General features: G+C 48.5%; 1 protein-coding gene and 1 pseudogene across 1 annotated transcript in view; both read left to right on the top strand.

Moving 5' to 3' along the window:
• The window catches only part of LOC148517072 (RNA polymerase-associated protein RTF1 homolog), a 134,856-nt gene that overhangs the window by 71,862 nt on the left and 47,032 nt on the right, over positions 1 to 15,962 (top strand). The window lies entirely within an intron of this gene.
• LOC148517073 (U2 spliceosomal RNA) lies at positions 3,998 to 4,166 on the top strand (annotated as a pseudogene).

The raw sequence follows: 15,962 nt of genomic DNA, 5'->3' as shown, positions 1-15,962 counted from the left end.
ATATCTCAAAATAAATATCCAGATACGGAGTTAACTTCCAATAATTTCAACTTACCTTGGGAGTACGCATATCTATGTGTAGGTAATTATATCTTATGTGCTCGCTTCGGCAGCACATACAATAATTGAGACGGTACTCCCGGATCTACCCTATTCGGGAATGAGAGCTCCCCAAATGTGCTGGCCATCCCTGTTGCCCAGAATTAAATGCTGGGACACCCACATCTCTAGCGTTGTGCTAACTGACTTCTCCTATAACCAGAGTGGGTTGGGGTCTTGCATGCAGCGCTACCCACTGCACAGTTTTCTAGTTTAATATGAGGGCTCTGTCAGTAAACAGGTAGCCTACGGACTCACCATGAAAAAGCCCATTTTCTTATCTCGGAAGAACAGAGTGTTGTGCAGTGCGCCCCACTTGCACATTTATTTCACTGAAGCACAGCTCCCTAAGCTGATATTTTCTGAAGGGGCTGGGGGTGTTTTTTCCCAAGGAGAGTACTCGCAACAGTCCGCCATTTTCTACTACTAAGCTATATACATAGCTCACTTTAAGGGATAGTACAAATTAGTGTGTGGATTAGGTTACACACTTCTGCATTACATATGTATGTGTGTATGTCGGGGTCAGACCTGGTTAATCCTCGGAGGGGAAGCCACCTGGTATTCCAGGAGCTGTAGGCTATGCATAAGATCATATACATATATATATATATATATATATATATAATCGTGTGCAAGCTTCGGCAGCATGTAAACTAATTTGTACGCTGGGTTTTATGTCCAGAGTACAATAGATTAGGTGGCTCTATGGAATAGTCATATTCTGCAGCTTACATTGTGACAGACACAATTCCCCAACACCACTACAAGTACCACATACATGTGGTGGTCTTGTATGTCCACACATGTATATAAAGTTATACATAGGTACATAGGTGCTCCCGGGGCATTCATGTCTAGGTCCAGCTCAGGCTGTTCATGACTCTTAGGTCTGGGCTATCGCCTAGCATCCTTGGACGCTAGTATAGTTCTGTCCCCATCCGTTAATACTCAGCACATAAGCCGCTGTATCTAGCGCTCTGCAATATTGCAGCGCCTCTCTGCAAGGGGCCTATTATTATTTCAAACTGCAGTAAATCTCTAGTGGCGCACTTGGTCTGCGCCTGGTACTTATAAGACATACTGACTCTTCTCAGAGATTGACTTCTTATGCAACTATGTATATGTCTGTATGTAAGGCTGTGTATCCCACTCTTCATATGCAAATTTATAATATTTGGGAAAACCTGCTTACAGCCCTAATTGGGGTTATGGATAAAAGTATATCCCTTCCTTCTTTAATTGGGATAACTAACATTCTATATTTGTGTATCTTCTCAGTGTATATACAGTATATTCAGGTACTCCATAATATTGACTTGTCGCAGTCTAAATATCCACCAAGAGGTTCCTACTCAGCAATATAAGTATTGTATTTTATATTGGTATGTGACCACTTTCAATGTCAAGGGTCACTTGTGGGGATCCATGGAAATTCTATGTATACATGCAGAGGGTCTTAGTTAATATCTTACGCTATCTGGTGATTCTGCCTCTTTGGCTATATGCACTTCCCCATTATAAGTGTTAATGTAATGATACTTACACTAGCAGGGTGTTTGGGGTATATGTGCATTCTCTATATGAATACACATCTCTACTGGAACACTCTCAGATAAAGTCATTGAATGTAGTCCTGTTGTATGACCTACATGTCTCCACTAACAATTCTGCTAGTTTCTACAGTATTTTCTACGACAATATCTCCAGACTGAAGTCCAAGCTATAGAGCATTGGGTCTTTGACCACCGATGTTACTCTTTATACCGGATGGGTTGTTGTGAAATGGAAAAGGTCAGTGACATTCTACGTAGCATCCAGAGGGCTTCTGGTCACTCACAGGTGAGCAGGCTCACCCCCTAATCATCCGGAAGAGGCTCCTGATACTGCAACCTGACATTACACATCAGTTATCCTCCCTTCTGCACCCTAGCTGCTGTCCTGGCAGACATTCGCCCCCTTATGGTACCTGTTCACGTTAGTTGGCTCTACACCTTAGAGCCTTCCTGGTGTGTGGGTCCATCCAGCATAGAGATTAGTGATATGCTATTTTCTGGGTTGCGGTGCATTTTCAGGCTAGTGCACAGGTTTACATTACGTACGTCAGTCACAGGTCCTGTTCCTATAACAGAAATATTATACACAAGAGGCCTTGTTTGGTTTTTTCTGTTCAGTATCTGTTGATACTTTTATTACACTGACAGGTACTTTCATGTTGACCTAGGGCTCTAGCCTCACTATATAGGATGCTTCCCTATTTGGTGTCTCGCTTTCCCGGGGTGGCTGTTGCATCCATGATTTTCAGCAGCTAAGGTATCCCAGTTGTTTTCATACTATTACGGGCCAGAAGCTGCTACTGTCTACACGCTTCCATTACGTTGGAAGTGGTCCATTTGTGGTTTTCTCTTCCGCTGTTGGCGGAGGTTGATTGTTTTGTTTTTTGTTTTTTTTCCAGGTGAAGGGGAAGCTGGTCTTCGCCTGAATACATGGAAGGGTTCCAGTTGCGGTTTTATCCCTCTGTTCCAGACTGGGTTGTCCTGTTGTCTGACCCTCTGTAAAGAATTGTTGTCTCAATCTTCTCTATGCCATCCCTGCCACTTGCCAGTGGAATATCCACTGGTTGGTGACTTCTACGTTTTAGCCCTTCCGCTGGTTGAAATCCACCTAATTAGTTAGACCTCAGGACTGGTCCTGGACGACAGTTCGATATATGCCTCTGGCCTTCAGATATACTCTTTGTTAAAGAAGTTTGTGGACAGGATCTGCATCAGTTATCTGTATAATTCTACATATGTCGATATAATTTATGTTCAGCAGTGCTGGTATTCTACAGTCTGCGACTGTTGCACCTTCCTGTTTTAAACTCTACTACAGTTTTGTGGGGTTTTATTCTTGGATTACTGCCCCTTTTTCCTATGGACTCATGTTGGGACTCACTGCTCCCAAGGGTCTGGGTCGGTTTGTTTTCAGCTGTGATTACGGTGTTCTGACGATTATAATCTTTGTTGTCCACTAGATACAGCTTTTGCCTTTCAATTGGGCCTAAGGTTCTTGGCGATCCCTGTTACGGTTGGCCGCGGGTTACGGCAAGTTCTCAGCACTTCCCACCCAGGAGGTTGGCTTTGGGACGTCCCCACTGTCTTGAGCTCCAGTGTCCCCTAGTGGATGAAGGCGAAAACAGGATTTTGGTACTTACCGATAAATCCCTTTCTCCGATTCCACAGGGGACACTGGACGCCCGCCCAGTGCTGTGTTCCTGCCGTTTTGTTGGCTCATTATATGGTTGTGTGACTGCATGTGTTCCCTGCAGTGGGTTCTTCTATTCTCCTTCAGCCGGTTTTGTCCTTTCTGTGGTCTTCTCCTTCTCCTTCTCCTCTTTTTCCTGTTGTCCTCCGTCTCCTCTCGGGCTCAGTTTCTTAAACTGGGGCTGATGGGGCATAGAGGGGGAGGAGCCAGTCACACTTCTTAATTATTTAAAGTGCCAGGCTCTACTCTACCACCGTCTATACCCCACTGTCTTGAGCTCCAGTGTCCCCTGTGGAATCGGAGAAAGGGATTTATCGGTAAGTACCAAAATCCTGTTATTTATTTTATATCTATTACAGCTCTGAGACGACCATTTTACAGTGATCGTCTTTAGTCTGTTTTCACTTTAACCCGACTACTGCTGTTAACTACTATAGAAGTTGGTTGTCTCTGGCGACGTTGACCATGGGTCAGTAAAAATCTACAAAGTGACCAAGCGGTTTTCTGGTCGCTCACAGGTAAGAGATTTTCTTATCCTATTTCTAGGCAGATACTTGTGAGATCCCTTTAGAAGGTTAACAAGCTCGCTGTGCGACATGCACACCTCACACAGCACCGTAGCTGCTATACTAGCGGACATCGGTCTCTTTGGGTACCACCTGTCAGGTCCGCTTGTCGCCATACCAGTTTAACATCTGTTTCCCCCCCTATCTGGGGGCCATTTCTTAAATGTATTTTTAAGAACAAGGAATAAGAGCTTGTTCTGTCCACTCCACGCATTGACCTGGTAGTGCAGTACTTCCAAGATGGGTGCAAACCTCCTCTGATGTACAGAATCTACATCTGATTCCTTTAGCCATTTCCACTAATTCTCTATGCCGTATAAAACTGGGGAGCCAATCCTGGGAATCTCAGATCCTGTATTTTCTAATTATCTCCTTATGGAATTATTCCATTAGCAGGTAGAGTATTATTTACCATAGTTCTACCTCTATCGTTACCCTTCCTACGGGAACGATCCGCATTGCAGACATACACTGTATGTTTGTGTCAGCTTTCCCTTGTAGGGTTCTCTGTTTGGTGTGCAGTTTGTTGTTAACGGCTGTTTTTACCATCCTAGAGTTGCTGTTTCCACACGTCTTGTCTTAAGGCGTTATTACGCCACCTTCGGGGACAATCATTCTATAGTTTTATCTCTGTATGTGCTCTGTTGGTGCAGTAGTCAGTGTTCAGTACTTACTAACAACATCTGTTGAGCAAAACTAGGGTCGTCACTTCAGGTCTCTCCTGAAGAAAGGGTTTATTGCCTTTTCTACGTGGTCAGACTAATCTTCCCGGTGGCTGTGGTTAGTATTGATGCTGTTCTTTTCGTCTTCTAGCATGGTATAGTAGGAAGCAGCCATCCACTGTGTGCTCTGTTTTTATGCTAGCTCACTCGACCTGATTGCTATGCATTGTAATTTCTCCTTCATCCACTAGGGGACACTGGAGCTTCACGACAGTGGGGTATAGACGGTGGGTTGAGTTGAGCCTGGCACTTTAAAAATCTACAAGTGTGACTGGCTCCTCCCCCTCTATGCCCCATCAGCCCCAGTTTTTTAGAATGTGCCCGAGTAGAGCCGGTGCACAGGGGCTGTCTCCAGCCCTTAAGTGTATATATATATATATATATATATATATATATATATATATATATATTAATTTAGAAAGAAGAAACAAGAGGACAGGCAGACTGTTAGCTGTGACAGTCTGCCTGCATCGTGGGAGCCGCCAGAGAGGGGACCACACGGCTACTGCAGCCTGTGTCCGGTCACCCTATGGAGGGTTGGCTGCCTTTTGGCAGTGAAGTAGTCATCAGACTCAGCTAACACTGGCTTGTGTCCGGGTCCCCGCTCTCCCCTCACAGCCCAGCGCTCTGGCCGCAGCAGCCCTGTGAGTATGCACACCTCTCCTGTCTAGCAGGAGAGGTGAAAATAATTTGCTGGGGTTTTTTAACAGCGCGCGGCTGTCAGTGCCACGCTGGTGTTGCGGAAGAACACCAGCGCTGGCTGTTAGGTAGGCTCTGCAGAGGAAGCGGCGGTCCTACCTGTGCGTGCTGGTGCTTGTGTAAAGGCACCGGCACGTTAATTACTGGCGGCAGTCATGCCGCTGGCCCCCGCGTGCGGCTGGGATGCAGGGCTATGCCGCGCGCATATAATAGCGGCGTCCATTGACAAAAGGGGGTGGAGCTTATAGGCCCTCTTCCTCCACTGCTGGGCTCGTTTGGCGCGCTCTGTAGAGCTAGAGCGGATCGGAGGGGAGAAGACTGAGCTTCTACAGGGGGTCTGTAATTACAGCAAGGTAGTTCACTACCTTCTGGTTTTTTTTTTTTATTGATTCTGCTCCTCCCTTATATTGCACTGTCTGCCCCTGTTACTGAGCTGCATTATTATTGAAATTCTTCTCCTCCTATACTGCTCTGTCTGCATCCTGAGTAGCATTATTATTGAAATTCTGCTCCTCCCTTATTGCTCTGTCTGCACCCATACTTGAGTAGCATTATTATTGAAATTCTGCTTCTCCCAATACTCCTTTTGCACTACTGAGTTGTATGTGGTGTCTGTCTGTGAGTAAATGATGACATCCAGAACAGAAAAAGCTGCTTCACAAAAGCTGTTTGCCTGCAGTAAGTGCAGGAAAAAATTTACCCATGCTCGCTCCGAAGGGTCTTCCCTGTGCGAGACGTGTGAAGCAGAGAGTGCTAGCACGCAGTCTGTCACTCCCTCCTTCATAAATAGTTTGGCAGGGGTCATGGCGGATCTTTCTTCTGAATTAGCCGCTTCCCGTAGGGAACGGGAGGCCGCCAGAGATCTACCTAGCACATCTCACCCTTCTTTTCTAGCAACAGAACCAGCGTGGGCTCAGAATTTAGTCCGCTCGGTGAATAGCCTTGCTCAGGTTATGGGTTCTGCGTCTAAAGCTCCTGAAGCTACGGTAAGTCGCTCACCTAAGAAGAGGGCTCTTCCGGCTGTTCTCCAGTCGGATGAGGACTCGGCAGCGGATCACTTGTCTCAGGAGGAAGGGGAGATGCTGGACGAATCAGACGTAGAGACTTACTCACAAGAACCTGAGGCAATGCAAGGTATTGATTCACTCATCCTAGCGGTGAGGGAAGTTCTTAAGATTTCTGGCCCGGAAGCTCCAGAATCGTTAGAAGACTCCTTGTTTGCCAGGTCACAGAAGATTGCTATCACATTCCCTGTTTCTCTCCAGTTGGACGAACAGATGACGGCAGCTTGGCAGAATCCGGACCGTAAATTCCAGATTCCTAAGCGTTTTTTCTCTCTTTACCCGTTTCCTGCCGAAAATAGAAAGAGGTGGGAGACCCCGCCACCTGTGGAATCTTCGGTTTCTCGGTTGTCAAAGAAGACCACGTTACCGGTTCCAGGAGCTACTACATTGAAGGAAACCTCAGAGCGGAGATTATAAACCACTTTGAAATCCATTTATACGGCTGCAGGTGCTCTTCGGCCGGCCGGCCTTGGTAGGATCTTGGGTCAACAAGGCTGTGGAAAAGTGGGCGGAACAATTGACTGAGGGTCTTAAATCCAACACTCCGCGGGCAGATCTGATTACCTTGGCAGAACATATTCAGGAGGCTGCAGTATGCTTAGGAGACGCCTCCAGAGATATCGGCCAGGTAGGCGCTAGGATTTCTGCTTCGGCGGTCTCTGCTCGCCGGGCACTTTGGCTTCATGCCTGGCAAGCGGATGCTGAGTCAAAGAGCGCAGTGGAAGCTCTTCCTTTCACAGGCGATATTTTATTTGGTCCAGAGCTGGACAAGTGGATCTCGCTGGCCACTGGAGGTAAGAGTACTTTTCTACCTTCATCAGCACCTCCTCCGCGTCGCTCATTTAGGGGACCTTCCTTTCGTTCCTTTCGAGCATCTGCAAGATTTCAGGGACGATGGCGAGGTTCGTCTTCAGCGGGGCGAGGAGGCAGTGCTAGAGGACGTCAAGCGACTAATGCCCGCCGTCCAGATCCCAAGCCAGCAGACAAGCCTGTGGCATGACGGGCTCCCATCCCATCTCGGAGATCCGAAGGTGGGGGCTTGCCTCCAGCATTTCTCGGAGGTTTGGAGATGGACTTCTCCAGACACTTGGGTTCGGAATCTGGTATCTCAGGGATACAAGATCGAGTTCGCTTTCACTCCTCCTGTGCGTTATTTTACAACAGGTTTGCCCGTCGATCCCTTGAAGCAACTAATTTTGCGTCAAGCGATCGAGAAACTTTTGCTGGCCGAGGTTCTGGTGGCGGTTCCCACTGCACAAAGACAGCAAGGGTTTTACTCAAACCTTTTTGTGGTTCTGAAACCGGATGGGTCAGTCAGACCCATTCTGAATCTGAAATCCTTGAACCAGTATCTTTCATTTCACAGGTTCAAAATGGAGTCTCTCCATTCTGTCATTGCGGGACTAGAGGCAGGAGAGTTTCTGGTGTCGATCGATATCAAGGACGCCTATCTGCATGTCCCAATTTGGGTTCCTCACCAGGCTTTCCTCAGATTTGCCATCAAGGAAGCTCATTACCAGTTTCAGGCCATGCCGTTCTGTCTCTCGTCAGCTCCCAGGGTATTCACCAAGGCGATGGCCGTCATGGTATCTCACTTGCGCTCTCGGGGGGTGACGATAGTTCCGTACCTAGACGATTTACTCATCAAGGCTCCAATGGCAGAAGTCCTTTTGCACCAAGTGTCCCTTACACATCAGATTCTCATTCAACACGGATGGATTGTGAACTTCCAGAAGTCTCAGTTGATGCCGTTCCAGAGACTTCAGTTCCTAGGAATGATTCTAGACACTGTTCTGCTTCGTGTATTCTTGCCAAGGGACAAGGCCATAGCCATACAGGAGTTGGTTCGTTTGGTGCTCAGACCCAGGAAAGTGTCCGTGCATCTTTGCATCCGTCTCCTGGGAAAAATGGTGGCTTCCTTCAAGGCCATCCAATTCGGCAGATTTCACTCCAGAATTTTTCAACTGGATCTTCTGTCTCAATGGTCCGGGTCCCACCTACAGATGCATCGGCTGGTGCGTCTGTCTCCCCGGACCCACATATCCTTGCTCTGGTGGCTTCGGACGGAGCATCTGTTAGCGGGTCGGCGCTTTGGAATTTGGAATTGGACCTTGTTCACCACGGACGCCAGCCTCCGCGGATGGGGAGCTGTGGTTCTGGGCAGTCACTTCCAGGGGCTTTGGTCGCAGCAGGAATCCCTCGTACCAATCAATGTTCTCGAACTGCAGGCAGTCTACAGAGCTTTGATACAGGCTGCTCCTCTGTTACGAGGACTTCCGGTTCGGATACAATCCGACAACGCCACTGCAGTGGCATACATAAATCGCCAAGGAGGAACCCGCAGTCGTCTGGCAATGAGAGAAGCCAGTCGCATCCTTCTGTGGGCAGAAAGACACGTAGAGGTAATTTCCGAAGTGTTTATTCCGGGAGTCGACAACTGGGAAGCGGACTACCTCAGTCGTCAGGATCTTCATCCCGGGGAGTGGTCCCTTCATCCCGAGGTCTTTCATCAATTGGTTTGCAGATGGGGAAACCACAGATAGACCTGATGGCATCACGGATAAATAATCAACTACCCCTTTACCGCTCCAGGACCATGGATCCGGCAGCGGTGGGAGCAGATGCTTTACTGATCCCTTGGCCGTACAGCCTTGTGTACCTGTTCCCACCGTTTCCGCTTCTCCCTCGGATTCTCAAGCGGATCAAACGAGAGTCGTCCACCGTCATCCTAGTGGCTCCGGATTGGCCTCGTCGGGTTTCGTACTCCGATCTCTTATTCCTTCTGGCAGACGAACCTTGGCCTCTTCCGCTACGATCGGACCTTCTACAGCAGGGTCCATGTGTGTACCCAGATTTACGGCGGCTTCGTTTAACGGCGTGGCTATTGAGACCGCCATACTAAGAAGCCATGGTGTTCCTAGGTCAGTCATTCCTACCATGCTTAGGGCTAGAAAACCGGTAACATCAGCGCATTATCATCGCATTTGGAGGGCTTATATCTCCTGGTGTGATGGTCGTGGATCTTCCACTTCCTCTTTTCATTTACCGCGTCTTCTACTTTTTCTTCAAAAAGGCCTTGATGCGGGCCTACGCTTGGGATCGCTTAAAGTGCAGATTTCTGCTCTTTCTATTTTTTTCCAGCGTCGCCTAGCTCTGATTCCGGAGTTTCAGACCTTTTTTCAAGGGGTACTTAGAATTCAGCCCCCCTTTGTGCCACCCACGGCTCCTTGGGACCTGAATCTTGTTTTATCTTTTCTTCAGTCATCCACCTTTGAGCCTTTGCAGGATGTGGAATTGAAGTATTTGACTTGCCGTTCTCCTTACTTGATTTTTCACGAAGATCGGGCGGAACTTCGTACCCGCCCTTCCTTTTTGCCCAAGGTGGTCTCGGGTTTTCATCTGAATCAGCCGATTGTAGTCCCAGCGTTGTCGGACTCTTCCGGGGATTCTCACTCTTTGGATGTGGTTCGGGCACTTTGCATTTATGTGGCCCGTACTGAGGGACTACATAAATCAGAGGCTCTGTTCGTCCTTTATGATGCCAATCGGCGTGGTTGGCCTGCATCTAAGCAGACTTTGGCCAGGTGGATTCGTCTGACTATTCGTCAGGCATATGTTGCTTCTGCTCGACCACCGCCGGTATCCATTTCTGCGCATTCTACGTGCTCTGTGGGTACTTCTTGGACGGCACGTAGAGGTGTCTCGGCTTCACAGCTTTGTAGAGCAGCTACGTGGTCTTCAGTTCATACTTTTGTACGTTTCTACAGATTTGACACTTTTGCGGCTTCTGCTTCAAATTTTGGTCGCAGTGTCTTGCAGGGCGTTCAGCACTCTCCCCCCCAGGAGGGTAGCTTTGGGACGTCCCCACTGTCATGAAGCTCCAGTGTCCCCTAGTGGATGAAGGAGAAAACAGGATTTTGGTACTTACCGTTAAATCCATTTCTCCGATTCCACAGGGGACACTGGACGCCCACCCAGTGCTTCTTGCCTGTTATCAATTACTTGTTCTGCTTCAGTTCTGTTGCAGTTTGGTCTGTTTTTGTTGTGTGACTGTTTATCCCTGCAGCCAGTTGTGTTCCTGCAGTGTGTCAGTATTTTGGATTTTTTCTTTCCTGTTCTCCTTCTCTGTTCTTCAGTCTGTTCTCCGTCTCCTCTCGGGCTCAGTTCTTTAAAACTGGGGCTGATGGGGCATAGAGGGGGAGGAGCCAGTCACACTTGTAGATTTTTAAAGTGCCAGGCTCAACTCAACCCACCGTCTATACCCCACTGTCATGAAGCTCCAGTGTCCTCTGTGGAATCGGAGAAATGGATTTAACGGTAAGTACCAAAATCCTGTTTTTGGCACTAGGGGTCGTTCAGTTTTTCTTAACTAGCTACTTCCTTAGTGCAGTTTTTTATTTCTATTCCCAAGCCTTAGTTGTCCTCTGGTTTGCTTTCTACAGATATATTTTAAAAAAATATTAAATAAATAAAAAAATAAATATGAAGGAATTACTGGAACAGAGTTACTCTTTTGGATCCTTCTGGATCCTGCTGCAGTCTGGGCTGCTTTGTTGGAGTTGTTAGGTTTAGCAGTTCTCTAGCTGACATTCTCTGTCATTGCTGTCTGACTTATTGTTTCTTTGGCCTTGACATACCTTCTTGATCTCCTCTTGGGAAAAGTAAAATAAAAACAAAAAAACTTTGTATTGGTACGAGTTCTGTGGAAGTACTTCTCAGACTTCTTAGCACAGCTCCTTGTCCATCCCTCTGGAGGGGTCTGGATCGGCCTCACCGGGTGTGACTCTTGGCTAATATTTAGCTCTCCCTGGCATTTCATGGATTTTTACCACGATGGCGGGATCTTGTCAGCAGTGTCGATTCAGGATCCTCACCCTACTGCATCTTGTTCTGGTGTGTTTGTTGTGCTGTGCGCCTGAGATTCTCACGTGTCCCGGTCAGTTTTTCCTACTATGCTTCCGCCAGGAAGCCGTTGTCGTTGGCATGTTATCATTAGGAAGTCTTCTGTCACTTGCTGCTCTCGCATGGTTTCCTCAAATACTTCCTTCCTGCTGTCCCGGTTTTGACCAGGCGGCGGTGGCATCTGGTCTCTGCCTGGATTAATGGAGGATACAGATTCTGCCTCCATTGATTTTTCATATCGGTTGCCCTGCTACTGGATCTACAGACCTTCTGAAGGCAGTTCTTGAATCCAGTCACCTCTATGCCTTCTCAGCCTGGTGGTGATTTACTTCCCCATCTGATTCCTACATTTTGGATGATTTTGAGCTCCTAGCATAGGTGGACCTCATGTATAGTCCCGGACGACGGTTCTGCGCTGAGCTCTTGCCTGCAGCTCTGTTCAATCTCTCTTTCTCTTTTTCTCTCTCCTCCCCCCCCCCCGCCCCCCCTATTTCCTCTCCAGTATGATCAGGATGTACTCGGCTCGACGCTGGCCTCTTTTCATCATTGTGCTATTGACCTTTCAATGTTGCTGTTTTTTCATCGTTCCTGGGGTGGTTTTGTTTTTTACTTGAGGCTAGCACTCATTTTACCCCCATGCTACAACAGGTTTTGTTGCTGCTCTCTACTACACTCTGTTTTTTCAGTGGGTTTCCCAGGGGCAGGCCAGTACAGTGCTTTTCCTGTCGGCTCTCCATGCAGCTGTTCGGTGCTTAGTTCATGTCTTGTTCTTGTCTACCGTTTGTTCCTGGCGACCAGTCTTTAATTCTGGTTGCTGGGTTCTGCAAGTTTCTCAGCGCCTTCCCACCCGGGAGATCATCTTTGGTACGTCCCCATTGTATATTACTCCAGTGTCCACTAGTGGATGATAGAGAAAATAGGATTTTGGTACTTACCGATAAATCCCTTTCTCTGAATCCATAGGGGACACTGGATGCCCTCCCAATTTGAAGTGCCAGGCTCCACTCTCACACTCGTCTATACCCCATTGTAAATACTCCAGTATCCCCTATGGATTCAGAGAAAAGGATTTATCGGTAAGTACCAAAATCCTCAGCAGGTTGGTGTACACCCTAGTAAAGCTGGTGGTGCTTTACTGGGTGACCAAGTTCACGCTTTGTTATTCACTCATCTCCGGCGCATTCTTCTTTCGTTCTATTGGGGTAAGTTCCCGGCCAAGGTTTGTCCCGCTCTGGCTCAGTGCTTTGCAGCGTGCAGCGTCATGATTTACATCAGGTTCCTGTCGCGCTGTTTCAGGAATCCTTTGCTGTGCGAGGTGCAGAGGGTGGTCTTGGTGGAGTCTTCTTCCTTCCAGGGCCCCTTTAGAGGTTTCGCTTGTGCAAGAATTTACGAGGCTTTGTGCTGTCCCAAAGGGTGAGTGCCTACTGTCTTTTCCGATTCATTGCTGCTATGCGCCACTCTCTAAGAGGTTTAGATATTGATTCCAAAGCGGTTGCTGTGGGTCTGTCCAAGTGTTGATGACAGAAAGTCACTCTTTCCTTTAAGCGAATCTCTCCAGTCTCCTCAGGGAGACTTAGGAGATGCCGGATTCAGAGGGCTCTGTTCCTCGCACATTAGCTTCCAGCGGATTAAGGGTCCAAGTGGGAGCACATTCCACGATAATTGTGGTGGTAGCCATTTAGATCACCACAAGCCCTTCCTGCGCAGGACTCGGCGTCTGGTAGGGATTCGCCAGCTAAACGTTGGAGGTTTGTCTGCGGTCTGATTGATGGATTCTAGGGTCGGTATCTGGCCTTGGCGAGCCTTGACAGTGGTGGCATGAGCTACGGTCACTTTCGCTAACGTATTCCTCGAGGGGCTTCACAGTGATTCGCCCTGGGATTCCGTGCTGATTTTGCAGGACATTCACAGCAGGCTTTTTCTGTGCAAGGTACGTCCAACTATTATCTGTCGCAGAGGCCAAGCAAGACAGTACAGGTAGCTTCCGGGTTTCAGCTGCGACAGGTTTGCCTTGAAGGACCCTTTGGCTCTGCGCATCGCATACGCATTCATAATGTTCCTTACTCTATCTTCTGTTTTGCCAAAGGAGAACCTCCTTACCAAATTGGATAATCCCCACCTGTCGGGATAGCACTTTTCTGCGTCCTAATGGCGGGGTCCGCTTTTCCAAGTTTTCGTTTTTCTGAGGTGGTGCGTCCTTGGGAGGTCAGTCTGACACAAGCCGATTCTTCCCTTAAAAGGGTTCAATTTCGGGAGGCAATCTTTAGTAACACTCGCCATTCTAAGGAAGCCTAGGGCCTAACGGTGTTACTCTCTCTCTTTCTGACCAGTTCGCTAGCAAGTGGTAGGGCAGTTGCTCCGGTTCAGTGACACTTGAGATGACTTCAGACAGCTAGGTGCTTTCCATTTTTTGCTATGGTTCCATCTGGGATTGTTTTTACACATCGCTCTTCCCCAGGAATTGAACGCTGCGACATTGGGCCATGCTAGCATGCCACTTCTCTCAGCCGGCATGTTTTTGCTCCAGTCCTGCCGCAGGTACGGAAACTGGGGTTCTATCTCCTTCCTAGTCCAAATGCTGAACGGCTCATTCCAGTCGTTCTTCTCTCTTCGTTGCTTGAGCACCATGGGGTGGGTAGTTCAGTGCTCATGAACTCCCTCTGATCAGATATCCACAGCGCGGAGGCCAGCAACTCCTCGCTAGATGTCTGGAACACATTTCTTTAGGTTCCTTTTCGGGCAGGTCATTATACTTCAGTGGGTAATCGACTCGGTCCCCTATTTATTCTGGGCCCTACCGTTCGGTGGAGCCCTGGCTCCGTTTGTTTACAATACAATACAGTCGGTGCTGCCACGCATAGTGCGCACAGAACATATCACAAATCAGCCCTCTTCGGAAGTTCTGCTTGCAAAGGATACCTTCGGCTTCACAGTTACGGACCTTCCTAGGTTGCTTGTTTCAAATACTTTCGGATCAGTGCTGTATCCCGACTTTTGCAAGGTCTCCCTTGTTTCCTTGCCTGCGCCTTCGGTTCTGGGCTGGATGCCGAAACCTCACTCCAGCTGTGTTTTTCTTGCGGCGGCAAGAGAACGGACCCTACCAATCTTTGTCAAAGGTTGAATCAGTGCCTCGTCCGTCGACCTTGTGGAACATACGGTTTTTGGGCAAGTTGGTCTCCACAGAGACCATTCAGTGGACCAGGTTCTACTCACGGAAGTCCCAGAGGGTAATTTTCCAAACTTGAAAGGGTTGCTTGGCATCCCTCGTCTCAGTTCCCATTCTCTCTGACGGCACCAATCACTCTCCATTGGTGGAGGGTTTCCGTTCTCCTCCTCCAGGTCTACTCCTTTGTCCTTCTGGATTGGCTGCTTATGACCATGGCCGCGAGTCTCCTGGGCTGAGGTGCTGTGAAATTGCTTTTTGGCACCGGGGCCTTGGGGCACTGCCCATAACGGCTCGGCTGTTCGATGGGCTCGAACTCCAAACAATCGTTCTTGCTCTATTGAGGGCACTGTCCGTCCTCACCAGTCGGTCGCAGTCAGTTGGACAACAACTGAGAGATGGCATATGTACGTCTACTGGCAGGCACAAGAGCACGGCGGCAATGCCGAAGTCTTCCAGGGTGGAGACCTTTGTTCCGTCTCACTCCAGTGGTTGTCATACCAATAGTGGGACATTGGTCTTCCTCAGCGGAACCATGTTTCTCTTAGGGCAGTGGTCTCTCCCTCCAGTGGTCTTCCTGCCATTTGGTAGTGAAGCAGTCTGTGTGGGGATCCATGGCCTCTTGGCACGTTTGCGAGGCTCCACAACTTGGTATGGGAATCCGCGTGGCTGCCTTAACTGTTCTGTGGAATTTTTCATCCAGAGCATCTGTTTCTGCCGTCCACACTGCTCTCCAGGTCTCCAGGGGCATTAAGGCTTCCCGAGTGAGGGTAATCCTAGTGGCTCCAGGCTGGCTACGCTGGTCAGGGTACCCGGACTTTCTCCCAAGGACGGTAGTTCTGAGGTGGCGTCTTCCACTTCGTCCAGACCTACTGCTACTAGACCCATTTCTTCAATGGCACTTCCTTGGTTGTTTTTCGCAACTGTACTTCTGTGAATAAAAGTGCGCAACAGCTGCAGGTTTTTATCTCTCGTTGCCCGTACTAGGCTGCGAGCCCGGACTCTGTTTCCATCTTGCGCGTACCTCCGGGTTTGGAAACTCTACCTCTTGTGGTGTAACCGTTACGCGTTTTCGCCCCTCGCGTTTCTTGCCCTTTCTTCTGCATGTTATGGAGGCCGGTTGACTTCGTTTTGTGACGATACAGGCTTGGGCCCTGTCTTTTTCTTACCAATGGCGTTTGCCTCTTCTTCTGAGGGTCCAACCGTCTTCACAAGGTGTGCTGTGTTTTTAGCCACCGTTTCGTCCACAGGTGGAGCTGTGGAATCTTAATCTAGTCTTATCGGCTCTCACCCAGGTTCTATTGGCATCATTGCGTTCAATGGATCTTCAGTTAGTTGCTTTGAAGCTGGTCTTCCTTAGGGTTATTGCCTTCCACCAGCATAGTTCTGTGTTTAGGGTTGGAAAGCCGCCTTTTCTTGTCTTCCAAGACGATTGTGTGGTTACTCCGTACAGGTTTTATGTTCCAGCCGCACTGTTCTCTGCGGGTTCTTTGTCACGCAT

This window comes from Taudactylus pleione, unplaced genomic scaffold (assembly GCF_031769625.1).
Source record: "Taudactylus pleione unplaced genomic scaffold, aTauple2 ptg000227l, whole genome shotgun sequence".
NCBI classification, from domain to species: domain Eukaryota; kingdom Metazoa; phylum Chordata; class Amphibia; order Anura; family Myobatrachidae; genus Taudactylus; species Taudactylus pleione.
The sequence above is the reverse complement of the archived record's forward strand: the minus strand, read 5'-3'. Positions and strand labels throughout refer to the sequence as shown.